The 27,852-nt window shown below is 35.4% G+C and overlaps 1 long non-coding RNA gene across 1 annotated transcript in view; it reads right to left on the reverse strand.

Annotated features, from left to right (window-relative positions):
- The window catches only part of LOC309614831, a 63,857-nt gene that overhangs the window by 30,062 nt on the left and 5,943 nt on the right, over positions 1-27,852 (reverse strand). Inside the window, exon 1 of the long non-coding RNA XR_014236406.1 lies at positions 1-27,852. This exon is cut by the window's right edge and continues 5,943 nt beyond it. This is a non-coding gene — a long non-coding RNA (uncharacterized lncRNA).

Consider the following 27,852-nt stretch of genomic DNA (forward strand, 5'->3'; position numbering starts at 1 on the left):
TTGTAATCATTTTTTTCTTCTTCAGAAGCAATAATCCCTTCTGTCACTGTCTTCAGCTCTGCCTGGGGTTTTCTACTGTTCTGTTCTTGGCGAACTGTTTCTGCTATTTGCTCAGTTAGCTGCTCTTGAGTAGCTTTCAAGCTGGATTCCATTAGAAGAAGTTTTTCATCTTGACTGGCAAGTTCTTGGGCTGAAAGATAAAACAAGAACATTGCCTTTTAAAAAACCAAGCTAATGTGTTTTTTTTTTCTTTTGTTTTTGGTTTAAATTTTATGCAATGCAACTTTGAGGAAGATTTAAACAGATCATTCTTGTCCAAATACAAGCTCATGCATTCAAATTTTCAGATTCCTTTATTTAAAACACAAGTAAACAAACGTAGGTATGAAGAGATACAAGATGCGTGTCAGTAATCTCCAGTTTATAAAACATTTGAATTCAAAAATTAGATGTCTTAATCAGACAACAATTCCCTGAGCTTATTTGTGAGACTTCTGCTGCTACATAAGTGTATTATAAAAGAAGAACATTAATGTATACTATTCTTGTTCTTTCTTTAGCATAGGCCTCGGGTATATGTATGTATGTTCATATAGACAAAGACTGATACGTTATACATTATGCCAAAATGATGGCTCTCCACTGATTTATTTTCATGTATAATACTTATGAAATTTAAACACTTTTTCAAGGTCATCCAATAGATGGCAGTCTTTCATTAGACCAAAGCAGACTTAGGCAGTATGCTTCAAGCTCTCAAAAAATAAGTGATTTAAGACAAAGACATTTTTCCTTTGTTCTTTGTTGACCGTATTCCTAGAGATATATATCTGTATATTTTATTCGAGTATTTTCCAGTTTATAAAGTATTTATCTGTTTTTTTCTTTTCAAATTTCCTCAAAAACATATCAATTTTAAATGTTTTCAGGTTTTTTAATTTTATTTTTAATCACATGTTTAGGTATATATTTATATACATTGCTAAATAGTATCTTTTTAGAGGTATTCTTAAATATAACTGGATATATAATTCATTGCATTAAAGATCATGATATTTTATGAAAATTAGTCATTTCAATCTTGCAGTTCAAATTAAGAAAAAAAAAAAAAGAAATACTTTTAGTATCTCCAAATCAATATAAATAGAAATGGAGAAGGTCATATTTTTTCAAGAAAAGCATCTTCCCTTTTACTGATTCTCATTTTATGTCCAAAAAATGGTGTTTATATTAAGCTTCAATAAAGTTGGAAACCAAGGTATTACAGTCTTACATCAGAGGTATCTTTTACAGCCAACCTCATAAAGAAGAAACTCTATATAAATATTCTGCATTTATCACTCAACTTTGAAGTTGAATGATGTCTCCCTTATAAATTAGGTCTAAGAATACCTGATTCTCAGTTTCTTATTTATAGATTTTGAGCAACTGAGTGCTTATATTTTAATAAATATATGCATACATGTTTGCTTTGTTTACTTGCAAGTATTCAAAATGACCAGTTTTGCCCCAGAAGAAATTACAGCATCTACTATTTTTACAGCTTAAACCTGCTATATATTAACAGTTTAAATTTGTGCCTCAGGAAACCACAGAGCTAACGCAAACAGCTAAATATTTAACAAGGAAGAATGCATCATCTAGAGCTCATCTTTATTAAATTTCAAATACATCGAAATCTCTCTGAACAAATGAGTTAAATGTTTAATAATTTCAACACATGTTCAAGTATGGGGAAAAAATCCAATAAAGATTACAAGTCCAATTTCAAAATTATTTTAAAAACCCTTCAAGGTTAAAAATATATAAAGGCACTTTAGCTTTCCCTGCTCTTGACCAATAAGAAAATGTAATCAAGTAAAAACAATCAATATTTTTATAGTGATATGTTTTTAGCATTGTTAATGTAGTTGCATAAGTAAAGTGCAATGTTTCATTTTATATGCCTTTTCACCTTCCACAGTATACATATTTCTTATGGAAAAAAAAAAAAAAACCCTACACCAAAACTTTTTAAATAAGGAGAATTTTCAGACAGTGAAATTGAGAGGTTAACGGTCATTAAGTTAAAAGGACTTTGAGCAATCAGGCTATATACAAACGATTATGGGTATAGGAATGTTTCAGGAAGTTTCTTGTTTGAAGAACCTACCTGTACCAATAGACTGACTTCAAGACTACTTGAGTAAACTTGTGGCACATATACAAAAAAGACCTTTTATCAACTATGTATGATGTGAATGTTCTACGAAGTTTGCCGTTTCAAAATGACTAAGAGATTTATGCCCCACAGTTCTCCTAAGAGTCTACTCTAATTCATTATATGCTGGTTAAAAAGGGGTAAATTATTTTAAGTTTACCTATGCCTTGGACTTGAGCCGGAGTTGATCCCAAGCCAGAGGCGCTCGCAGCTGCATGCTTTATTTACAATCCCTTTGTCAGACTTACAACTGCCCCAGGCTATAACATAGTGTACCTAATGTTCAAACTGGCAGGTAATCTTATGTCAAACATACTTCTTTGATTTAAAGTGATCAATAGATTCTTGTAAAGAGGTAATTTCTCTGATGTTTCCACCTTGCCTTTTTTACAGGTGATTCACACAAAAGCCTGCTTATATGATGTACAAACAATAAACAGAAAGCTATAATCATGTTTTTTCAGATGTTTCCGGTGCACAACGATTTTGGATCGATACACTGTGTAATACAATTATCTGCAATGATCTGGTTGTATTGAAAAAGAATTTGCAGGAGACCTCTAGGGGGTTTTATCCAGAAACACGTATCTGGCAACGTTGTGAATAGTGGAAGGAAAAATTAAGGGGTTGACGATGGCTGTCTATTATGTACCCAGTGACTTCATTCAGATATTATTTCATAAAAGTATTACACCACAAACTTTAGTCAAACGATAGCTCACATGTAATAAAGATAATGATGCTCATAGCTTCATACTATTTATTTATGTGAAAAAAAAACTTAGCAAACATATAGACTTTTAACTATAGAGATTCAATGCTGTGTGAATATTATGTACCACAGATTATAAGCACAATTGATTACTTATTTAAGCTATGAGATAATAAATTATCTTATTTCTATCTTATCTAAGTTATGTAAATACTAGCGTCTGTGAAATACTTTGATATCTCTCCAACTACATTTTTCTTTTACTAGAATGTTAAGATTCTAGGCAGAATATCAGTTTGAACTGTTTAAGAGCACTATAAAATATGCCCTTTATTTCAAGCTTCTTTTTTCCCAAATGAAGATTTGCAATATCAGGGAAAAAGCTAAGAAGAAAGTCTGTATCGAAAAGACATTACACAGTTTCTGCAAAGATCTCTGTGTGTGTAGACAACTCAGTTTTGTTTTTATGGCTCTCTGGAAGATGGTGACTCTTAGCAGCGTCTTCCTCAAAGCCTGAAAAGATCCATATTTTCTATTTTGAGCCTCTAATCATATGCCTGGAACATGAAATTCTCTTTTGTCAGGCTGAACAGATTTCCATACTGGTGAAGCTCACAATTTGGGGTACACTTGTTTCTCTCACAAAGCCCTGCTCTATGCAGATTCGGCAGGTCCCCACGTGGCTGCTGGAGACCTGCTCTGACGACTAGGAAGATTGCTCTTCCCAACGCTTCCCTCCCTGTAGATCCTGGGATTTTCTTTCAGTCTCCTGACCCCACTGTCTAGGCGCCTCCCCCTTACCCACTTTGACTTTGATGGCTTCCTGTGCCTGCAGGAGACCAGCTTCTGACTTTCTTAGAAAGTCCTATTTTTTTGCGTATTGCCTGTGAAGACAAAAAGCATTCCAATAGCGCCTTTTATGATGGACTTTTTATATTGCATCCTGCTATTTTGAGCTATAGGATACTGGAGATTATACAACCCCTCATTAGCAACTGGGTCAAGTATCCACACCTTTTCTAGGATCAAAACCTTAAAGGGACTTTCATTAAAAAAAAAAAAAAAAAGTCAGTTGGAAGATTCACCCACCATTAGCCTAAATGAAGTGTTAATCAATACATAAAGGTTCCAAGACTAAAGAATACTATATCCCATGATTCTTAGGGAATTAAAAAGGAGACTTGTTAGATCAAAATGAATACTTTCTCTTTAAACTGTAAAGAAGAATTTAATGAATACAAAAAGTGTATTTAATCTCTTAGAGTTAACACCTATATGGCTCTTTCATCTAGCTCTAAAGCAAACTACACTAATGTGACACACAGGGAAATCCCCTCACCATAAAGATAATTATGATACCTTCCTAATGACTTCTCCACATCACTTAAACTAATTAGCTTTAGAAGAACACAATGTTTGTCACTTTCTTTTTCAATTTTATTATCTTTCTAACACACCAGGTCTCAGCTTTAAATTTGAGTGAGGAAAGACATAAAAAATAATCGAAGGCTAAAATGATAAACTAATGTGCTTCCTTAAAAGAAAATTCACCAAACTTTACCGGTGCTGTTTTCATATCCATCAATATGGTATTCCTGGCTGTTTTTTTTTTTATTGGCTCCCTGCCACATCTTGACACTCTATCATGCTCCATCATGCTTCTTTAATCTGAATATTTAGTGTTCTTTCATGTCTTAATTACAGCAAATTGCGGCAGAGTTGGCACCATTTCTTGAAATTAATCCCAGAGTACTTTGTTTCTGTCAAGCAGTCAAAGCCTTGGAGAATAATAGTAAATGTTATTGCAGATCTAAATTTAAATGACTGTCTATGTATTTAACTTAAGCCTTTAATTATTCGTGCCAAACTGTTTTTGGTTCAAATGTTAAACATTATTCATTGAGAATGTAGAATTACATTAGACAGCTAAAACCTGCAGACATGTTTGGCTATAATTTTAGCACAACAATTATCTATATTAACATATTTTCTCAGGTGTACAAAACTTAGTAAATGGCACGTGATATCTTCTTATGAATATGTATTTTAAAGTTCCATTACTTCTGTCATTATTAATAAAAGGTATGGATTTAGGTCCATTTGATTCTAAATGGCTTTTCCCTAACCAATTGTTAAATTGTAAGCCCAACCCAAGAATGATTTGGTATTACTATTGCTAATAGTCTTTAAACAATTCAACATAATGAAGCACTTCAAAAGTTCTTACAAACCTAAGAGTTATATTGTTCTGTTTGTTTTCTATGGAAAATTTAAAAGTCTTAGAACTCTCAATGACCAATTTTTCCATGCCCTTATTCTGAGCAGGCTGTACAAATATCCAGAGTCAAAAAAAACAAAACAACAACAACAAAAAACCTACGTTATAAAAGTTATAAAATAATATTAGCTTTAAAAGTACTAGGAAATAGAATTCATTATTCATGTTTTATGTATATATGTTTAAAGATTTAGAAATTGGAAAATTCTGGGATGTAGAGACTACATATTTGTTCATTAGATTTCAGATAATTGATTTTCACCCTAAATTTTAAAAAAGGCAACCTATTCTTAAGAATAATAAAAATTGCATACTTTGTAAAGTGAATATATTTTTTAGTGAACATAGTAGGAGACTGTGTATTACAGTGGTACACTTAATGAACTCCCATCAAGAAATGAGCTCCAGGTAGATCAGGACTTTGTCCTATTATCTATCTGTGTGTTGCCAGCTTCTAGCCCAGAGTCCTATATTTAGCTCTCTATACAATAAGCGCTTAGTCAATTGAATTGGATAGATGGTGTTAATTTCACCTGTCAGACATATGTCATTTTCCCCACTAGGAAAAATGTGTCGTTTGCTTTGCCTCTGAAATACAAAGTGAATAGGGAAGGATTTACAGTTACAGTTTTGGCAGATTTATCTTCAAGCCATCTACAGGCGTAAGTTAATAAATACTGCTTTTTTATTTAGTTTTAATATCTATCTAAATGAAGCTAGATGGTATTTCTATTACCAACACTTGAGATATATATTGAATTTAGAGACAAATGAGAGAAAGATGGATTCACAAAATTTATGGTAAAATAGATATTTCTCAATAATTCAGAAAAAATGTACAAAGCGGTGTTTCCAGTTCCCTCTCCTTATCAATAGCAATGTGATTTTTAAACAGATATCTGTTTCCCCATGTCTCAGAATCTCAAGGGTGTAGCTGATCTTTCTAACTACAAAGTTTCCTGGCAGCTGTAAAGTCGCTTTCAAGCTGTGTTATCTGCTGTTCTAGCTGAGCAAGTTCCATTTTGTGTTTCTATTGGGTAGCTATTACATCCAAGTGCAGTGACTGCAAGGTCTTTTCTAGCTTTCAATGACAAGCAGCTTTCTCCCCCCATATTGGGCAAGTATATTAGCTGTTTCAGCTTTTTCTTCCTCTGTGATCTACTCACATTCTTAAACTTTCATAGATGTTTGCATTGCATTTAAAAATCATGGTTAAAATGAGAAATTAATGTGCATGATACCAGATATATTCTGTTCATCATATTCTCTAAACATTATTATAGACCTACTTAGAAGAAAATAAACAAACATGTCTTTGTGTTAGTACAGCTAATGTAAATGTAGAAACTGAGGCATATAAAAATGAAACCAATTATCTCAGCCCTGGGGTAGTTTCGCCTATACTGTTTCGACATTTTAGGGAGTGAAGGAGCTATCATATTTTTACAACAAGTCTAAAAGCAGGACTTCTATACATTTGTTTTATATAATTGAGGTGGTTCTCTCATAAGAATTATTCTAATATGCTTAGTCAATACGATGTCTCATTTTTACAATTAATTACCAGATACTTATCTAAGTTCAAACTTTTATTGCATTTTATAAAAGCATTTTATATGAGTTTTCTTGTTTTGTCCTTATTGTAAGTTTGTAAAGTATTATCACTCCATTTTAGAAAGAAATGAACTTCAAATTCTTTCGTCTTTCTACTATACTATGCTATTATTTTTCCCGAGAGATTGGGTTTCATGATACCAATTAATGGGTTAATAAACTGATTTTTAAATAAAAATGTGTTTCTATTGCAATAATCATAATATAACATTGAGAATGATAACATTGTACTCAACATAAATCACAAATCAGTACAAACCACGTATCTAAACGAAGTCATCTCTAAAATTTTGACATAATTTGAACTCTTTACCATCCACTTATTTTGTGGGATAATTACAATCCCCACTTAGCAATAGAAAATAAATCATCTCTCTCTTCCTTGTTTCTTAATGGGGCTGAATTTTTCCCACTTGCATCAAGAGATGACAATTTTACATAGTGGAGGATTTCCTTGAAACCAGAAATGCAATTATTTTCAAAAGCCAGATAACACTGTTAGCTATTAAAATTTAGTTTGACCATATTGTGATTGGGATGTTGGTCAGAAGATAAGTAAAGATGGAAACGTGCCTAATAACAGAGAATAATTCGAAGAGTCCTGAAGAACTGGGGATACTACCCTGAATTCAGTCAGCCCTGTGTTTCATAAAGTAGAATCAGGGAAACTAGCCTATAGGCAGTTAGCAAAAAGATTGTAAGGTGGAATACGAGAAGACACCAAAGATTATAAGTTAGAATCAAGAGATATTAGACTCTAGGCAGTGAGTACCCAGTGTTGTCGTATGTATAGAGCAAAGTTAGTGTTTCCTCTAAATCTCATTTTACAAAGGGCCCTAACTGGAACCTACTGCTGTTTAATGTGTAATAAAATCAGAAAATTAGAATTTTGGCCAGTGTCATTATTAGGAGCTTAACTGATCATTTTAGATTGAGATTCAAAAATGAAATTCTGTAATTGCTACTCTATACAATGTACTAGAATTAGGCCATTATTTTATTGAGGGCAGGGATTATGTTATTAGTTTTTCATTCAGCAGCTCTTGCTCTGCACTGGCACATAGGAGTTGCTCACGAAGACCTGCTGGATTGAACTGAAGTCTTCAGCAGCAACAGTAAATATGATAGTGTGACATGTTAAATACACACCCAGTTCTTACATTGGGAGGACAATATCCCTAAAGAGACTGTATTATAAAAACTGATAAATTCACTAATTTGGAATTTTTTGTAATAAAAATGTGGCAATAAATGACTAATAGTTTCCAAAATTTGGAAAATGAGTAGGTTAGGAGAGTAATGGCAGTTACAGTTGTAATCTATAATATTCTCTCATAAGCATACAGTGAATTTTGTGAAAATAAATGTCTAGTTCTGAGGAAGAATCAAGATAGTTGATCATATTTATCACAAAGAACATACAAGTCTTTTAAAAGCAAAATAAAAAATCTCATAGCCAGGCTTGTTTAAAGATTCAAAAGTGGTATTCTTTGTGTGCTTTCAAAAAAAAAAAAAAAACCCAATATTTGTTATTTATATGCAGGTATGTGACTGTCAGCTAGAGCAGGACTAATTCTCCCTGGAATTTCTGTGTCAGTGTTTTTTTTTATTATAATATAAAGTAGTCAAAATATTATATATGCCAACAGTTAATGTATCATCATGTTGAACTGGAATCCAGAACAGGGTTTCCAAGCACATTTCAATTTCCATCAAAACTTCACGACTTATTAGCATGTAAACTTAATTAAACCATTAAGCCTCCTTGAGTCCCAATTTGTTCACCTTAAAATGAGGATGTAATACCTATCTCTTAGAGATGCTGTTAAGATAAAAATATAATAATAATACATCTGTACATTTCAGACATCGTAGGCACTTAGTAAAAAATCTATTAATATTATTATACTGAGTGATTATTTTTTACATTAAAAGTGTATTTAAATTTAAGAAAGTTTAAAAATTATTATAGAGGGACATCCTTGGTGGTCCAGTGGTTAAGGATCCGCCTTCCAATGCAGGGGGCATGGGTTCGATCCCCAGTTGGGGAATTAAGATCCCACATACTGCAGGGCAACTAAGCCTGCGTGCTACAACTACAGAACCCACGAGCCGCAACTACTGAGCCCGCGCACACCACAACTAGAGAGGAACCTGCACAATGCAATGAAGAGCCCACATATCGCAACAAAAGATCCTGTGTGCCACAACTAAGACCCAACGCAGCCAAAAATAAATAAATAAATAAATAAATAAATAAATATTTTTTAAAAAGTAGTATAGAGCCACCATGTATAAAAATTACTCTATTTTTTAATCTCATTGTTTCTGAAAAGTGACTTTCTCCTTATGTTCTTATACCAATACGTTTTGAAAGATTTCCTCAGCAATCATGTGTTTGTCTCCTTAATATATTTTTTATAATATAAAATAAGTCTATTAAGGGAAGTCTATGGAATTTTTTAAAAACAATCTGCTGTTAGATTATTAAGGAATCAATCATAATTCAATAAAAAATTACTTTTGACAGAGTAATGTGCCATCATTATTTTTTACTTATTTTCAAATGGAAGACTCTGATGTTCTCTTTCTGAGAGTTGGAGGTTTAACCCCACATGATCTAATGTTAACGCCACATGATCTAATCTAGAGGTCAGAAGTTAAGGAATAGATATAGGCTAATAAAACCATCAGGTCAGAATTTGGTTGTCAAGTCAGATGTAACAACATAGAGGCCACTATAGTGTCTAGAAGAGAGAGAAAGAGATTCTATGTGAGTTTGTGAGTACAGCAGTGATGGGGTCCTGGAAGGAAAAGAATCTGGTTCAGTGAGAATGGGATTAAGACACCAAAAGTGCAGAATATCCATGAAAGAAGTATGTGCCAGCAACTAGCTGCTCCTTCATAACTGTGGCCAGTAGATAAACTTTGAGTGATCTGCCTGCATTACTTTCCCTATGAAGAGCTGTGGGATAAATAAACATTATCCATAAACAAGCAAAATAAAAATTTTATTGTCTCACAGATTGGTTCATGGACTTTATTGATTGTTTCTATTAAGTTAAGTTTGCCCCTCTGGCATGTAGAACTATGTGATGTACTCAGAGGTCTTCACAAGGCCCAGTTTACATAGGTATTCGTGAGTGTCTTACTGATAAGGGAGGAGAAGTAGGGTCAGGGGATGTACATAAAAATAAATTTTAGGCATATCAAATAAATTCACATACTACTAGAGGAATTTCCATTGCAACACTTGAGAAGACTAGCATACTTAACAATCAGTTTGAGCTAGGAAAGCAAATAAATGCCTGCTCTTTCTCTCAAGAGAGGTGGTATCTGTGGGCACAGAGCTCATAGAAACACTAGAATATAACCAGTAAGTGATGTTACTCAGGCTTGCTTCCCAGGACATCTTAGGTGGACTTTGAAAAAGCTTTGTGTAAACTGTAAGTACTACCTTAAATTAATGCATTTTCTTGAAGTTATGTGTCAGGCACTATTCTAAGTGTAATTTTATTAATTTCATTTAACTTAAGAAAATTAGAATCCTGCTGGAAGATGTTCTGTAGATAAGGTGCTGAAAAAGTAATGATCAATTGAAATTTTCTCCAGAAAATGGGCAATAAATTGATAAAGAAAGTAGAAGTCAATAGGAATATTTTTTGCCAGTAGCTGCCCCTGTCACAAACAGAGGAAACTAATGATAACTGCTATCAGTGGGAATCACTAAGAGCAAAGAATCACCCTGTCATCCAATTGTGTTTTCTGAAAGAAAGAAGGGCCTTTGGGAAACACCAACAGGAACCAATGTTTTGATCATAGTGCTCTTGCATTTAAAACACTGCTGCAACTTCATTTTGGTCATACATAAAGTTCAAAATGGTCTACATGGCTTTCAGGACCCATGTATCTCAAAAGTGTCATTTCCCTATTACACAGTAAAATTTCAGTTGTACCGGTTTTCTTTTAGTTCTTAGAATGCCCCAAACTCCTTCCTTTCCACATCAGGCCCCGGTCCATGTTGTCCTTTTATTCTGAATGTTCTTCCTGCACACTTCCTTGGCCCCCACCACCTTTAACCCTGTTATCGCCCTCATTTTTGAGTATCATCTTAAATCGCACCTTCTCAGAAAGCCCTCCCTACCCAATCCACTAGAGGAGGTAAGGCTCCTTTGACATACACCCTCCTCGATGTTACACATTTTCACAGGATTTTAAATAATTGTAAGTTTAAAAAATTGTCTCATTATGTGTGCAATGTCATTTTCTCCCACGAAATTTTATGTTCTCTGCATGCATGGGCAATTCTAACATGGACCGTGTTCTCTGTACCTAGCTAGTGCTTGGCAAAGGCTTGTAATCATGTGCCTGATGTCTAATATGTGAACAAACTAAATACATAAATACTTACACAAACAAACACACTAACTCCCACCGAAAGAACTACCACTGGGATAGTGTTAGATTGATAAACCTATGTGATTCAACTATGACATACAGATGAAAGTTTACAATTATTATTTTCCTTTCTCTTTGGAGAACTTCCTTTAAAGGTAGTTTAAACATTCTTTAAAGATAGGTAGGCTGATGACAAATTCTCTTAATTTTCCTTCATCTGAGAGTGTATTTATTCCTGAAGAATATTTGCTGGTTATAGAATTCAGGGTTGACGGTTCTTCTCTTTCAGTACTCGAAAAATGAATTACACTTCCTTCTGAATCCATACTTTCAGATCAGAAATCTACTATAATTCAAACCAATGTTCCTCTATAGGCAATGTATCATTTCTCTTTAGCTGTATTTAAGATTTTTTCTTTGTCTTTAGTTTTCAGTAGTTTGATCATGATACATCTTAACACGGACATCTTTGGGTTTATTTTGTTTGGGTTTTACTCAGCATCTTGAATCTGCTGGCTTATGCATTTAACCAAATTTGGGAAATTTTCAGCCATAATTTCTTTGAATAGTTTTTCAACCCCATGCTTTTTTTTTCCTCTCATTTTGGGATTCTGATAATAAGAATATTAGATTTTTTTGATATTGATCTACAGGCCATCAAAGCTCTGTTAACTATTTTTTCTTTACTATTCAGATTAGGTAATTTCTATTGTCTATCATCAAGTTCATGATTCTTTCCTCTGTTGTTTCCAATCTACTATTGAGCTGGTGCAGTGAGATTTTATTTCACTTTTCATATTTACATTTTTACAAGTTCTATATTTCCTCTTTGTATCTTAAAATATATTCCATTTTTGCTGATATTTTCTATTTTTTCACTTATTAAAAGAGTTCATAATTGCTCATGAAGCAAGTTTATGATTACTGCTTTCAAATCCTTGCCAAATAATTCCAATAGCTGAATTATATCAGTGTTGGCATCTACTGATTGCTATTTGTCATTCAAGTAGTGATTCTTCTGGTTCTTGGAATGATGTGTAATTTTGGATTGTATTTTAGACTTCTAGGATATGTTGTGAGATTCTGGATTCAATTTAATCTGTTTTAGTGGAGAGTCACCCTGTTTAGTTGTAGCACATAGGTCTGTGTGGAGGTAGAGGTTCAGATACCCACTAGGCTCTACTGACACTACCCCTGAAAAAGCATATCATGGCATTGTACTACCTTGTTGCTGGTGGATAGGGATAGAGACTCAGCTCCCTGTTGATCCACAGAAATACTACCCTATCAGCAAAAGCAGAATGACAGTTAGTACTGCCTCACACTGTCTTGTACTGTCTCACTGCTGACAACAGGGTGGAGAACAGTGAGGATGGAAGTTCATCACTCCACTGAGCTTCATTGATACTGGGGGAGATGTGGGTGCAGCATCCTGAATAACACCAACTTACACTGCTTTATTCCGCCTTGTTGCTCCCTGGTAGGGTGAAAGTTCAGCTATTTGCTTAGCCCAAACAAGAACAATTTGGTGGGATAATCAGCACTATCTGCTGCTGTCTATTGGCAGTAGGGGAGAGATATGTGGAACTTTGGCTCTGTGCTCAGCTCCCCTGACACCAAGAATGGGGTGGGGGTAGTTTTTCCACTGGTATTTAGGTGGAGTACAGTGGGCATTGTCAATAAGTTTACTACTCTATTAGGCTATCCTTATCCTTTTCCTTCTTCTTTGGCTAGGTAGAACAGGCTTCTCTTGGGTCTTTTGGTCTACATCTTTTGATAGTTTCAGATTGCAGTCCCCCATGCCTCAACCTGGCTATATAGAAGGCAAAACTAACACCCACGGAGTTCACTGTCTTTTCATTCCTCAAGTCCCATTGTCCTTAGTTAGTCCATCTTTTTCTTTCCATAATTCAGAGTCTTCCTATGTTTGCTTGTTGTATTATGCTCACGTTTTTAAGTTGTGTCAGGAAGGAAAAATTTTTCTCTACCCTTGTAGGTTTTTTTGACTCATTTAATAATTAAATTGATGTAAGACAGATTAACAGGAGAAAAACAAACTTAAGTTCATGTATACAGGAACCACCCATAGACATGAGAGGCTCTCAGACATTCAGGCAATTGAGGCTTATATGTCATCCTGAGCTAAGGAGAACGGGGTAGGGGTCTAGGTCCTCAAAGGGAAGGAAGACAATTCACAGCAAGATAGGAAGAGCAAATGTTTGGTAAACAAGTGTTTTCCATGCCTAACAGAGACAATGGGACACAGAGAGGACTCTGAACAGGCCCTGCCAAGCTCCGCCAGCTTATTACACATAGTCCATACTCTTTATAGCTATCTCTGGTGATAGTTTCTTGCTGGACCAGGCCCTTTATTTAAATTATTTTAGGCAGTTAAGGCAAAGGTCTAAAAGCTTTTTTTCTTGAATCTGCTGTGTCTTGACTGCCTTTAGCTCAAAACAATCCTCATGCCAACACGGTACATTTTGAGGCAGCTTATTCTGTTCTTCAGTTGATAGGAATTACAACTTGAAATTACATCTTCAAGGAATATGTGTATGTATGCATATATCCCTACATATATTTGTTTATATATAAAACTATATATACCCATATATATCTAGCTATCCATATATATCTGGATGGATAGATAAATAGATAGATACATCCCTATATATGCAATGTATATATAGTGGTATTGTATATGTTTTTATGCACTCATATAGAATGTGTCAGTACTTATGAGTTATATCCATAAGCATTTTTTCTTTTATTATTTAAAAAACTTATGTTCCTGCCAGTAGCCAACCATTAGTTCTTGTTGTTGATGTTCTGAAAAATGGATAAAATAGAAATTTTATTTAACAAATTTACTCCTTATTAGCGACATTCTATATTAAACTAAGTTTGTGTTAGGAATCAGCAGTGTGAGTATTAATTCTTTCATTACCACTCATGACTCTAGGCAAGTTAGAGAATTTCCCTGAGTGTCACATTTCTCATTTGGAAATGGATTTTGTGGGTATGTGATAGAATATATTATCTCTACAATCCTTTCTAGCTCTCAAGCTTTCTTTTTAAGTTTTTAAAACATAAACTTTAAAATTTGCATGCTTATTCTTTAGAGATACTAGAAACAAAATAGTACTCAAATCAGTCAAAAACAAACTACATTGTATATTTAGGAATAGGAAGAAGAAGTATTTAACACTATCTCACCAAGTAAATTTTGCTTTTCTTGGAGACACTAGCATTTGTAATAAATTTTTTCCTTCGTCCAATCATTCTATGACAGCCACAGCTGTGCCTTCTCTGAGCCCTCTCCACTCTGGTGGGCGGCCTGCTGTTTTGCTTTAGGAAGTCTCAGATATGCTCTTGCTAATACTTAAGACCTATCTCTCAAACTTGAGCCTTATCTCTCTAATGAATGCCTGTTCACCCTCAGAGCTAAGTGCCCAGGGAGAACCAAACCTCTTGATCCTTGCTTTATGAACATTTACTTACTGGATCTCAGGGTCAGAAGCTCTGTGATGTAGTCACTCTGGTATTGTACTCTCTCCAGGAATCTAGGGTTCAAACAGCCCCTGCAGCCACTAACTGCTATGGTGATAGATGGCCTCAAGCTGGTTTGACTGTTCCAGACTTCAGGTATATGAATTCCTGTAAGTCTGGACTTGCTACTGCACTGCTCTCAAGCCGCAGTGCTCCTTCTTCTCTCTCTAGGCAGCCTACCTTTAATGAGGTGCTTTCCTAACACCTTGGCTCCCACCTTATCCAGGCATTTTTTATGCTAGTCCAAGCAAAGCCCAGAGCGAACCACCTTATTTTTAGTGTTCTTCTACAGCACCTATTCTAGTCTCATTCCTTCTTTCAATAAGAACAGAAAATGCAGATAAAAGCCATGCATTATACTCTTTTCTTATTATACCATGATATGCATTGATACAAGGCGGTGGTATTTTTCTCCTAATCAGGACAGACATTTACCTCCATTAGTGAGATAATCAGATGCTGTCTATTGCCCTCAGAAAGGAATCCGAATGTACAGCTTATACTAAAAGTCTTTTTAAGTCTTAGGTGAGAGTAGAATTTTAAGGAATTTCAAGGAAATGGTTAGATAATAGCCCTATAGAAAGAGAGATGGATAAACGTAATAGACAGATTAAGATAAGAGAGGGAAAAAGAGAGAGATGAGAGAAAGTTGTTAGATCTCTACTCTAGATGTATTAGTTTTAATATATCTTCTTCTCAATTTGACCACTAACTGAATCAGTTTTTTTTGGTTTGTTCATTCTTAAAATTTGAAAAATATTACATTTAAATATTATATTGGTGGTTTGTTTGAGTTTATCTTGAATGCAAAACCACCAATGTATACATTGCATTTAATGCCAAACTACCACTATAAATCTAATTAGTTAAACAAATTGCATACAAAAGTAAATAGTGTAGAACTGAAAGACCTAACAATTAATTCTGGTCCAGGGAAACCTCTGCCCCTTCACACAAACACAAAACAAAGCTGAGATGAAATGTAGGATAGAATGCAAAGGAAAATACAGCACTGGATATTCCTGAGACTTGAAAGAAAAATCAGAGAATAAGCCATTCACCATGAAGTCATTTACTAAAGACTAACAATGATTCAAGTCACCTAGAAGTTACCACCTGGGCATTAGGCAATATGACCGCTAGTGAAAAAATGTCAATTTTCACCAAATGTTATTCAAATGCTATAATGTTATATATGTTGGTACTAGAGCAGTCAGGTTCAGGGAAATAGCAGAATAGGTGCATACATGGAATAAGACTCACTTAGTCTTGATTAGTATGCTTCTGGGTAATGTTGGGTAGCTTTTATTTAATGTTTTGTAAACTGGTGTCATGGGTGAGATTAGTTTGGAGTTCTCCTTATTTTTCTTCATTTTTTTGGAGGGGCAAGGTCCTATGTAGCTAATGGACTATATCTTTTGGACTATATCTTTTATCACTGTTTGGTGTCAATATTTTGCCAATTTCATAAAAAGAAATTTGGAAGCTCTCTTCTTTTTTCTGTGTTTCAAAGGATTTTATATAGCTTTGGAATTAACTGTTTCTTAACAAACTGCTCTAGGAAACCGTCTATTTATTGAGCATAGCTCTTTGACAAATCTGTTTCTTAGGTGGTATTATCTCTTCAAATTATCTATCTGTTCTGTGATTGGTAGTGGCAGTTTACATTTTCCTAAAAAAATATGTATATATATGTATATATCATTCAAGTTTGTAAATGTGCTTACATAGAATGGAGAAAATTAGTCTCTCATGATTTAGGTAACATCCCCTATATCTGTGATTATTTCTATTATCAGTGTGTTTGTCATGTATTTGTGTGATATCAATTTTCCCTGTTTGGTTTAGAAAATTATTTATCTTTTATATTATCTTAATTTTCCCCCCAAATGGTTCATTTATTTATTTATTAGGTCTATTAATGTTAATGAGGTGGCTTTTGGAAAGCCCCTAGGTAACTTGAGGATGGGGTCTGGTTGCCAGGGGAACCCACTTTGTAATTAGTGGGATGGACTTTCAATCCCATCCCACCACACCCTCACCTCTAGGGAGGGGAAAACGTCTGGAAATTGAGTTCAATCACCAGTGGCCGACGATTTAATCAACCATACCTGGGTAATGAAGTCATCATAAAAACCAAAAAGGATGGGGTTTTGAGAGCTTCCAGTGAATACATGGAGATATGGGGAAAGCAGTGCACCCAGAAAGCACAGAAGCACGGCATCCTTTCACCATACCTTGCCTTATGCATCTCTTTCATCTACCGGTTCCTAAGTTATATCCTTTTATAAAATAAAAGTATATAAAATGTTTCTCTAAATTCTGTGAGCCACTCTAGCAGATTAATAGAACCCAAGCAAGTGGTTGTGCGACCCGCCTACTTATAGGTGTTTGGTCAGAAGCACAGGTGGCAACCTGGACTTGTGTTTGGCCTCCGAAGTGTGTGTGGGGGGGGGGAGGGGGCAATCTTGTAGTACTGAACCCTTAACCTGTGCCACCTGATGCTATCTTCTGGTAGATAGTATCAGGATTGAGCTAATACCTTGGTGGCCTTGAAAAAAATAAAAATAAACATCAGAGCTAATAAGTACATAACAAGTTCATAATTAGAGAAATATAAATTAAAACTACAAGATACAATTTCATATCCACTAGATCAGCTATCCAAAATAAGACTAACAAAAACAAACAGTGGTGACAATGTGTACAATGTGGAAAAATATCATACATTTCTGGGAGAATGTGAGATGGTACAGCTACTTTGGAAAACAGTTTAGAAGTTTCTCAAAAAGTTAAACATAAAATACCATAGAACCCAACACTTGTAGATCTATACCCAGGTTATATGAAAATGCATGTCCACACAAAGACTTGCACGTGAATGTCCATAGCAGCATTATTCACAATAGCCAAAAAGTGGAAACAACCTAAATGTCCATCAATTGATAAGTGAATAGAAAAAGTGTTGTATATCCATACAATAGAATACTACTCAGTAATAAAAAGGAAGGAATTCCTGGCCAGGCTATGTCCTGGATTAACTTCAGAAAACATTATTCTAAGTTTAAGAAGCTAGACACAAGAGACAACATGTCATATGGTTACAGATACATAAAATTTCCAACTAAGGCAATTTTTTATTTAACATCTTTATTGGAGTATAATGGCCTTACAATGGTATGTTAGTTTCTGCTGTATAACAAAGGGAATCAGCTATACATATACATATATCCCCATATATCCTCCATCTCACCCTCCCTATCCCACCCTTCTGGGTGGTCACAAAGCATCCAGCTAATCTCCCTGTGCTATGTGGCTGCTTCCCACTAGCTATCTATTTTACATTTGGTAGTGTATATATGTCTAGGCCACTCTCTCACTTTGTCCCAGCTTACCATTCCCACTCCCTATGCCCTCAAGTCCATTCTCTACATCTGGGTCTTTATTCCTGTCCTGCCCCTAGGTTCTTCAGAGCTATTGTTTTTTTTTTTTTTTTTTTTTTTCAGATTCCATATATATAGGTTAGCATATGGTATTTGTTTTTCTCTTTCTGTCTTACTTCACTCTGTATGACAGAATCTAGGTCCATCTACCTCACTACAAATAACTCAATTTCGTTTCTTTTTATGGCTGAGTAATATTCCATTGTATATATATGCCACATCTTCTTTATCCATTTGTCTGTTGGTGGTCACTTAGGTTGCTTCCATGTTCTGGCTATTGTAAATAGTGCTGCTATGAACATTGTGGTACATGACTCTTTGAATTATGGTTTTCTCAGGGTATATGCCCAGTAGTGGGATTGCTGGGTCGTATGGTAGTTTTATTTTTAGTTTTCTAAGGAACCTCCATACAGTTCTCCATAGTGGCTGTATCAATTTACATTCCCACCAACAGTGCAAGAGGATTCCCTTTTCTCCATACCCTCTCCAGCATTTATTGTTGGTAGATTTTAATGTTGGCCATTCTGACCAGTGAGAGGTGATATCTCATTGTAGTTTTGATTTGTATTTCTCTAATGATTAGTGATATTGAGCATCCTTTCATGTGTTTGTTGGCAATCTGTATATCTTCTTTGGAGAAATGTCTGTTTAGGTCTTCTGCCCATTTTTGGTTTGGGTTGTTTGTTTTTTTGATGTTGAGCTGCATAAGCTGCTTGTAAATTTTGGAGATTAGTCCTTTGTCACTTGCTTCATTTGCAAATATTTTCTCCCATTCTGAGGGTTGTCTTTTTGTCTTGTTTATGGTTTCCTTTGCTGTCCAAAAGATTTTAAGTTTCTTTAGGTCCCATTTGTTTATTTTTGTTTTTATTTCCATTTCTCTAGGAGGTGGGTCAAAAAGGACCTTGCTGTGATTTGTGTCATAGAGTGTTCTGCCTATGCTTTCCTCTAAGAGTTTTATAGTATCTGGCTTACATGTAGGCCTTTAATCCATTTTGAGTTTATTTTGGTGTATGGTGTTAAGGAATGCTCTAATTTCATTCTTTCACATGTAGCTGTCCAGTTTTCCCAGCACCACTTATTGAAGCAGCTGTCTTTTCTCCATTGTATATTCTTGCCGCCTTATCAAAAACAAGGTGACCATATGTGCGTGGGTATATCTCTGGGCTTTCTCTCCTATTTCATTGATCTATATTTCTGTTTCTGTGCCAGTACCATACTGTAGCTTTGTAGTATAGTCTAAATTCCGGGAGCCTGATTCCTCCTGCTCGGTTTTTCTTTCTCAAGATTGCTTTGGCTCTTTAGGGTCTTTTGTGTTTCCATTCAAATTGTGAAAGTTTTTGTTCTAATTCTGTGAAAAATGCCATTGGTAGTTTGATAGAGATTGCATTGAATCTGTAGATTGCTTTGGGTAGTATAGTCATCTTCACAATGTTGATTCTTCCAATCCAAGAACATGGTATATCTGTCTCTCCATCTGTTTGTATCATCTTTAATTTCTTTCATCAGTCTTATAGTTTTCTGCATACAGGTCTTTTGTCTCCTTAAGTAGGTTTATACCTAGGTATTTTGTTTTTTTTTGTTGCAATGGTAAATGGGAGTGTTTCCTTAATTTCTCTTTCAGATTTTGCATCATTAGTGTATAAGAAGGCAAGAGATTTCTGTGCATTAATTTTGTATCCTGCTACTTTACCAAATTCATTGATTAGCTCTACTAGTTTTCTGGTAGCTTCTTTAGGATTCTCTATATATAGTATCATGTCATCTGAAAACAGTGACAGCTTTACTTCTTTTCCAATTTGGATTCCTTTAGTTTCTCTTTTCTTCTCTGATTGCTGTGGCTAAAACTTCCAAAACTATGTTGAATAATAGTGGTGGGAGTGGACAACATTGTCTTGTTCCTGATCTTAGAGGAAATGGTTTCAGTTTTTCACCATTGAGAACAATGTTGGCTGTGGGTTTGTCATATACGACCTTTATTAAGTTCAGGTAAGTTCCCTCCATTCTTACTTTCTGGAGGCTTTTTTATCATAAATCAGTGTTGAATTTTGTCAAACGTTTTTCTGCATCTATTGAGATGATCGTATGGTTTTTCCCCTTCAATTTGTTAATATAGTGTATCACATTGACTGATTTGCGTATATTGAAGAATCCTTGCATTCCTGTGCTAAACCTCACTTGATCATGGTGTATGATCCTTTTAATGTGCTACTGGATTCTGTTAGCCAGTATTTTGTTGAGGATTTTTGCATCTATGTTCATCAGTGATGTTGGTCTGTAGTTTTCTTTCTTTGTGACATCTTTTTCTGGTTGTGGTATCAGGGTGATGGTGGCCTCGTAGAATGAGTTTGGGACTGTTCCTCCCTCTGCTATATTTTGGAAGAGTTTGAGAAGGATGGGTGTTACTTCTTCTCTAAATGTTTGATAGAATTCGCCTGTGAAGCCGTCTGGTCCTGGGCTTTTGTTTGTTGGAAGATTTTTAAACACAGTCTGAATTTCAGTTCTTGTGATTGGTCTGTTTATATTTTCTATTTCTTCCTGGTTCAGTCTCAGAAAGTTGTGTTTTCTAAGAGTTTGTCCATTTCTTCCAGGTTGTCCATTTTATTGGCATATAGTTGCTTGTAGTAATCTCTCATGATCCTTTGCATTTCTGCATTGTCACTTGTTACATCTCCTTTTTCATTTCTAATTCTATTGATTTGAGTCTTATCCCTTTTTTTCCTGATGAGTCTGACTAACGGTTTATCAATTTTGTTTATCTTCTCAAAGAACCAGCTTTTAGTTTTATTGATCTTTGCTATCCTTTCCTTCATTTCTTTTTCATTTATTTCTGATCTGATCTTTATGATTTCTTTCCTTCAGCTAAATTTGGGGATTTTTTGTTCTTCTTTTTCTAACTGCTTTAGGTGTAAGGTTAGGTTATTTATTTGAGATGTTTCTTGTTTCTTGAGGTAGGATTGTATTGCTATAAACTTCCCTCTTAAAACTGCTTTTGCTCCATCCCATAGGTTTTGTGTCATCGTGTTTTCATTGCCATTGGTTTCTAGGTATTTTCTGATTTCCTCTTTGATTTCTTCAGTGATCTCTTGGTTATTTAGTAGTGTATTTTTTAGTCTCTATGTGTTTGTATTTTTTATAGATTTTTTCCTGTAATTGATATCTAGTCTCATAGCGTTGTGGTCAGAAAAGATGCTTGATAAAACTTCAGTTTTCTTAAATTTACCAAGGCTTGATTTGTGACCCAAGATATGATCTATCCTGGAGAATTTTCCATGAGCACTTCAGAAGAAAGTGTATTCTGTTGATTTTGGATGGAATGTCCTATAAATATCAATTAAGTCCATCTTGTTTAATGTGTCATTTAAAGCTTGTGTTTCCTAATTTATTTTCATTTTGAATGATCTGTCCTTTGGTGAAAGTGGGGTGTTAAAGTCCCTTACTATGATTGTGTTACTGTTGTTTTCCCCTTTTATGGCTGTTACCCTTTTCCTTATATATTGAGGTGTTGCTATGTTGGGTGCATATATATTTACAATTGCTATATCTTTTTCTAGGATTGGCCCCTTGATCATTATGTAGTGTCTCTTGTAATACTCTTTATTTTAAAGTCTATTTTGTCTGATATGAGAATTGCTACTCCAGCTTTGTTTTGATTTCCTTTTGCAAGGAATGTCTTTTTCCATCCCCTCACTTTCAGTCTGTATGTGTCCCTAGGTCTGAAGTGGGTCACTTGCAGACAGCATATGTACAGGTCTTCTTTTTGTATCCATTCAGCCAGTCTATGTCTTTTGGTTGGAGCATTTAATCCATTTACATTTAAGGTAGTTATCGATATGTAGGTTCTTATTACCATTTTCTTAATTGTTTTGGATTTGTTATTGTAGGCCTTTTCCTTCTTTTGTGCTTCCTTCCTAGAGAAGTTCCTTTAGCATTTGTTGTAATGCTGGTTTGGTGGTGCTGAGTTCTCTTAGCTTTTGTTTGTCTGTAAAGCTTTTAATTTCTCTGTCAAATCTGAATGAGATCCTTGCTGCGTAGACCAATCTTGGTTGTAGGTTCTTCCCTTTCATCACTTTAAATATGTCCTGCTACTCCCTTCTGGCTTGCAGAGTTTGTGCTGAAAGATCAGCTCTTAACCTCATGGGGATTCCCTTGTATGTTATTTGTTTTGTTTCTTAGCTGTTTTTAATATTTTTTCTTTGTATTTAACTGTTGATAGTTTGATTAATATGTGTCTTGGAGTGTTTTTCCTTGGATTTATCTTTAGTGGGACTCTCTGTGCTTCCTGGACTTTACAATTTCCTTTCCCATATTAGGGAAGTTTTCACCTAAAATCTCTTCAAATATTTTCTCAGTCTCTTTCTTTTTCTCTTCTTCTTCTGGGACTGCTATAATTCGAATGCTGGTGCATTTAATGCTGTCCCAGAGGTCTCTGAGACTCTCTTCAATTCTTTTCATTGCTTTTTCTTTATTCTGCTCTGCAGTAGTTATTTCCACTATTTTATCTTCCAGGTCACTTATCCATTCTTCTGCCTCAGTTATTCTGCTATTGATCCCTTCTAGAGAATTTTTAATTCCATTTCTTGTGTTGTTCATCATTGTTTGTTTGCTCTTTAGTTCTTCTATGTCCTTGTTAAACGTTTCTTGTATTTTCTCCAATCTATTTCCAGTATTTTGGATATCTTTACTATCATTACTCTGAATTCTTTTTCAGGTAGACTGTCTATTTCCTCTTCATTTGTTTGGTCTGGTGGGTTTTTACCTTGCTCCTTCATCTGCTGTGTGTTTCTCTGTCTTCTAATTTTGCTTAACTTACTGTGTTTGGGGTCTCCTTTTTGCAGGCTGCAGGTTCGTAGTTCCCATTGTTTTTGTTGTCTGCTCACAGTGGGTAAGGTTGTTTCAGTGGGTTATGTAGGCTTCCTGGTGGAGGGGAATTGTGCCTGTGTTCTGGTGGATGAGCCTGGATCTTGTCTTTCTGATGGGCTGGACTGCATCCGATGGTGTGTTTTGGGGTGTCTATGACCTTATTATGATTTTAGGCAGCCTCTCTGCTGATAGGTGGGGTTTTGTTCCTGTCTTGTTAATTGTTTGGCATAGGGTGTCCACCACTGGAGCTTGCTGGTCATTGAGTGGAGCTGGGTCTTAGTGCTGAGATGGAGATCTCTGGGAGAACTTTTGCCATTTGATATTACGTGGAGCCATGAGGTCTCCAGTGGACCAATGGCCTGAACTCGGTTCTCCCACCTCAGAGACACAGGCCTGACACCAGGCCAGAGCACCAAGACCCTCTCAGTACACGGCTCAGAAGAAAAGGGAGAGTAAAAGAAAGAAAGAAAGAAAAAAATAAATAAAATTAAATTAAAGATATTAAAATAAAACATAAATTATTAAAAATTAAAAAATAAATGTAATTTAAAAAAGAAAAAAATATGGACAGACAGAATGCTAGGACAAATGGTAAAAGCAAAGCTATACAGACAAAATCACATAAAGAAGTATACACATACGCACTCGCAAAAAGAGAGAAAGGAATAAAGTATGTATTTATATATATATAATTATTTTTTAAAAAGGAAGAGAGCAACCAAATCAATAAACAAATCTACCAATGATAATAAACTCTACATATTACTCTAAGATATACATAAAACCAGAAACCAATTAGATGCAGAAAGCAAACCCCAGGTCTACAGTTGCTCCCAAAGTCCACCGTCTCAATTTTGGTATGATTCCTTGTCTATTCAGGTATTCCACAGATGCAGGCTACATCAAGTTGATTGTAGGGATTTAATCCGCTGCTCCTGAGGCTGCTGGAGGAGATTTCCCTTTCTCTTCTTTGTTCGCACAGCTCCTGGGGTTCAACTTTAGATTTTGCCCCACCTCTGCGTGTAGGGGGGGCTCTGGCTCACTCAGGTCAGGGGGCAGGGGGAGGGAGGGATATGGAATGTGGGCCAAGCCTGAGGCGGCAGAGGCCAGCATGGCATTACAACAACCTATGGTGTGCTGTGTGTTCTCCTGGGAAGTTGTCCCTAGATCACGGGACCCAGGCAGTGGTGGGCTGCACAGTCTCCTGGGAGTGGAGGTGTGGATAGTGACCTGTGCTTGCACACAGGCTTCTTGGTGGCTGCAGCAGGAGTCTTAGAATTTCATGCCCGTCTCTGTCTCTGGTGTCCACGGACGCCCGTCTCTGGAGCTCATTTAGGCGGTGCTCTGAATCAATCCCCTCTCCTCGCGCACCCCGAAACAATGGTCTCTTGCCTCTTCGGCAGTTCCAGAGTTTTTCCTGGACTCCCTCCCAGCTATCTGTGGCGTACTAGCCACTTTCAGGCTGTGTTCATACAGCCAACCCCAGTCCTCTCCCTGGGATCTGACCTCCTCCGAAGCCTGAGCCCCAGCTCCCAGCCCCCACCCGACCCGGCGGGTTAGAAGACAAGCCCCTCTGGCTGGTGACTGCTGGTTGGCACTGATCCTCTGTGCAGGAATCTCTTCACTTTGCCCTCTGTACCCCTATTGCTGTGCTCTCCTCCGTGGCTCCGATGCTTCCCCCCTGCAACCCCGACCCCCGTCTCTGCCAGGGAAGGGGCTTCCCAGTGTGTGGAAATTTTCCTCCTTCACAGCTCCCTCCCTGAGGTGCAGGTCCCGTCCCTATTCTTTTGTCTCTGTGTTTTTTTTTTTCTTTTGCCCTACCCAGGTACGTGGGGAATTTCTTGCCTTTTGGGAAGTCTGAGGTCTTCTGCCAGAGTTCAGTAGGTGTTCTGTAGGAGTTGCTCCACACATAGATGTATTTCTGATGTATTTGTGGGGAGGAAGGTGATCTCCATGTCTTACTCCTCCGCCATATTGAAGGTCCAGTCCTGAAGACAATTTTATAGAGACAGAAAGTAGATTAGTGGGTGCTGGGGACTAGAAGTGGGAATCTGGGTGGAAACAGGGCTGAACTGTAAATGAGCATGAGGAATCCTTTTGGGAGATGTGAAATGCTCTAAGGCTGATTTATGGTGATTATTGAAGCTGCCAATAAAGTTAATAAAAAATCATTGATTTGTACACTTGAAATACATTAGTTTTGTGCTATTTAAAATACATCTTAATAAAGTTGTTAAATATATGTTTACATACATACACACATATACATATAGTTTTTAAGCTTAGGACATTATACTTTTTATATTTTCCCATATAACTTTGTGCTCTCTTAAACTAAATCAGAGGGTATAGTATATACAAATTTGACTTTCCAAAGTTGATTGAAATGCTTCGTGACATTATACATGACCAAATTTCAAAGTTAATAGCATTTTTAAAAGAATATTTTCTATATCAAAGTACAGAACTTAAAAATTATAAGTATATATTAATAATATTATTTATACTGTTTACATGTTTATTTTTGTTTTAAATTTAATTTATCCTAAAATGGAAAAGAAAAATTAGTTTCCTGTTACAAATGTGTTTCTGTCTTTTTCTCTGGATTTCCTGATGATTTGGCTCTTACAGTTTTATTTAATGAATGAATATTTTCTTTGATCTTTGTTGTAAATTGTATTATTTTAAAATTTTTCTTCATTTAATTATTTCTTGCCCTGAATTTTGTTTTTTTTCTGATTTAATATTGCTAATCTCACTTTTGGATTTTGGTTTATTTGCATTTTCTTTGGCTGGCTAGATCGACCTTTTCCATATTTGGCTTTTTTGGGTTATTTTGCAACTTGTATATTTTTGTATACAATATATTACTAGGTTTTGTTCTTGGTTCTAATAAAATTATTTACTTTAAACGGTTGAGTTAAGCCTATTTACATTTATTTAAATGATATATATGTTTGGTTAATTATGTCATTATTTTCTCCCACTCCTTTTTAAAATATTTCACTATGTAAACAGTGCTTGTTTTCTTTTATGCATGTTTGTGGGTTTTTTTTCCTGATAATTTGGAATGTTTATACATTTTCTAGAGGTTTTCTTTATAGGTATTACTTTTAGCCATATTCTTAGTTATCTAAATCTTTAGACAAGCTCTATTTACTTCCTCTTCTACTATGTCCCAACCACTGCTTATTTTGTGTAAATCAGAAAAGACTAGGTTATACTGCAGTAAAAAGAACACAACATTTCAGTGACTTATCACAACAAAGTTTATGTCTTGCAAAAAGTACCCTACAGTCTGGGCATCTCTCCAAAGCAGCTGTTCTCTATGTGGCAGCTCAGAATCTCAGGCTGCTTCAATCTTGTGGCACTCACTTCTCAACATAATGCTTCCGGTCCACTCTGCAGGGGAGGGGAACATGGAGGAGTCTGCAGCAGGAATTCAATGTGTCAGCCCAGAAGTGACAGCAGTCATTTCTGTTGATATGCTTCTTGCCATAAACTAAATCTTAAGAAGGAGACAGTACTCCTGCTGGTACCAAGAAGGAGAAGTGAGCAAGATATGAGTAAGTGCTTGTAATACCTACTACATGATTTCAACTATATTGTGTTATTTACTAAGTCTACTTAATATCTTTAAATATATAGTCATTCTTGTATTAATACTTTTAACACTTTGATATGATACTTGATCATAAAATGATTACTTATTATAAAATATGAGAAAACTGGACTAATTATTGTATCTTCCAGTTTCTGTCCTCTTCCAGTCTTACTTTTATGGTTTATATCATTCCTACACAGTCAGAGGTTATAAAATTCTTCACCGTCTTTTTTTATGAAAAATTTTAGCAAGAACTTTACTTCATTTATTTTTAGCTATCTCATAAATACCAGAAGATAAATTGGACAGTTTGTGATGAAATTTAGAAAAATTTTTCCATAAAGCAAACTTATAACTCTTTTCCTTTGGCTCTGTCTTCCAATCCTCCTTCACTATGTTGAAGAGATACCTAGTTCTTCCTGATTTTTGGTTATGTGAGTGGTTTCCAAACTGACTGGACTCTCTGAAAAGGTAGTTCCTGTGCTGGGTTTTACGGTCACTAGATCCATGACTTTTCCAACTTTGAAAATGATCTCAGCCAATTCATGTCTCACATGCTTTGTTTGTAGGACAGGTAAAGCTTTGAGAAGTACAATATCCCCAACTGTACCCTGCTGAAGAGCATCATTTTCACTGTTTTTTGAAATGCAAGGTCGAAGTTTAAATCCCACAACCTCTTCACAGACTTATTTAATATTTGTAATATATGACTTGGTATTACTCTTTTTCTCTTCTGATATCGAGGCAATTAAAACACAATGAAAATGATTAGAACCTAATTCTATTGGAATTAGTTACCTGACTTTGTTGTCATTCTTAGTCTTATTTCCATAATTATATTGTAAGGTCTTTGTGGTGGGAAGAGGAGTGACATATTTTTCTATAGCACCTAAAAATTAGTGAGGCACAAAAAAAAAAAAAAAAAAAAAAAAAAAAAACTTCTTAGATTTTTTTTTTTAATTAGAAGCATGTTCAGTTCTGAATCACCTTCCAGAGAGAATTCCTTGGAGTTCTGGAGCAATGTAGAGTAAATACAACAGACTAATCAGTACAATTTTTACCCAAATGTGGTAAGTGGAGAGGGAGAATGTGATTTCAATCTTAATTGGGTTTTATTTTACTATCACTATATGGAATTAGAATGGGAATTGGAATGCAAAGTTATACATTTTATTTTAATTAATACATTTTATT

Source organism: Balaenoptera borealis (assembly GCF_965194805.1).
Source record: "Balaenoptera borealis genome assembly, chromosome: 17".
In the NCBI taxonomy this organism is placed as follows: domain Eukaryota; kingdom Metazoa; phylum Chordata; class Mammalia; order Artiodactyla; family Balaenopteridae; genus Balaenoptera; species Balaenoptera borealis.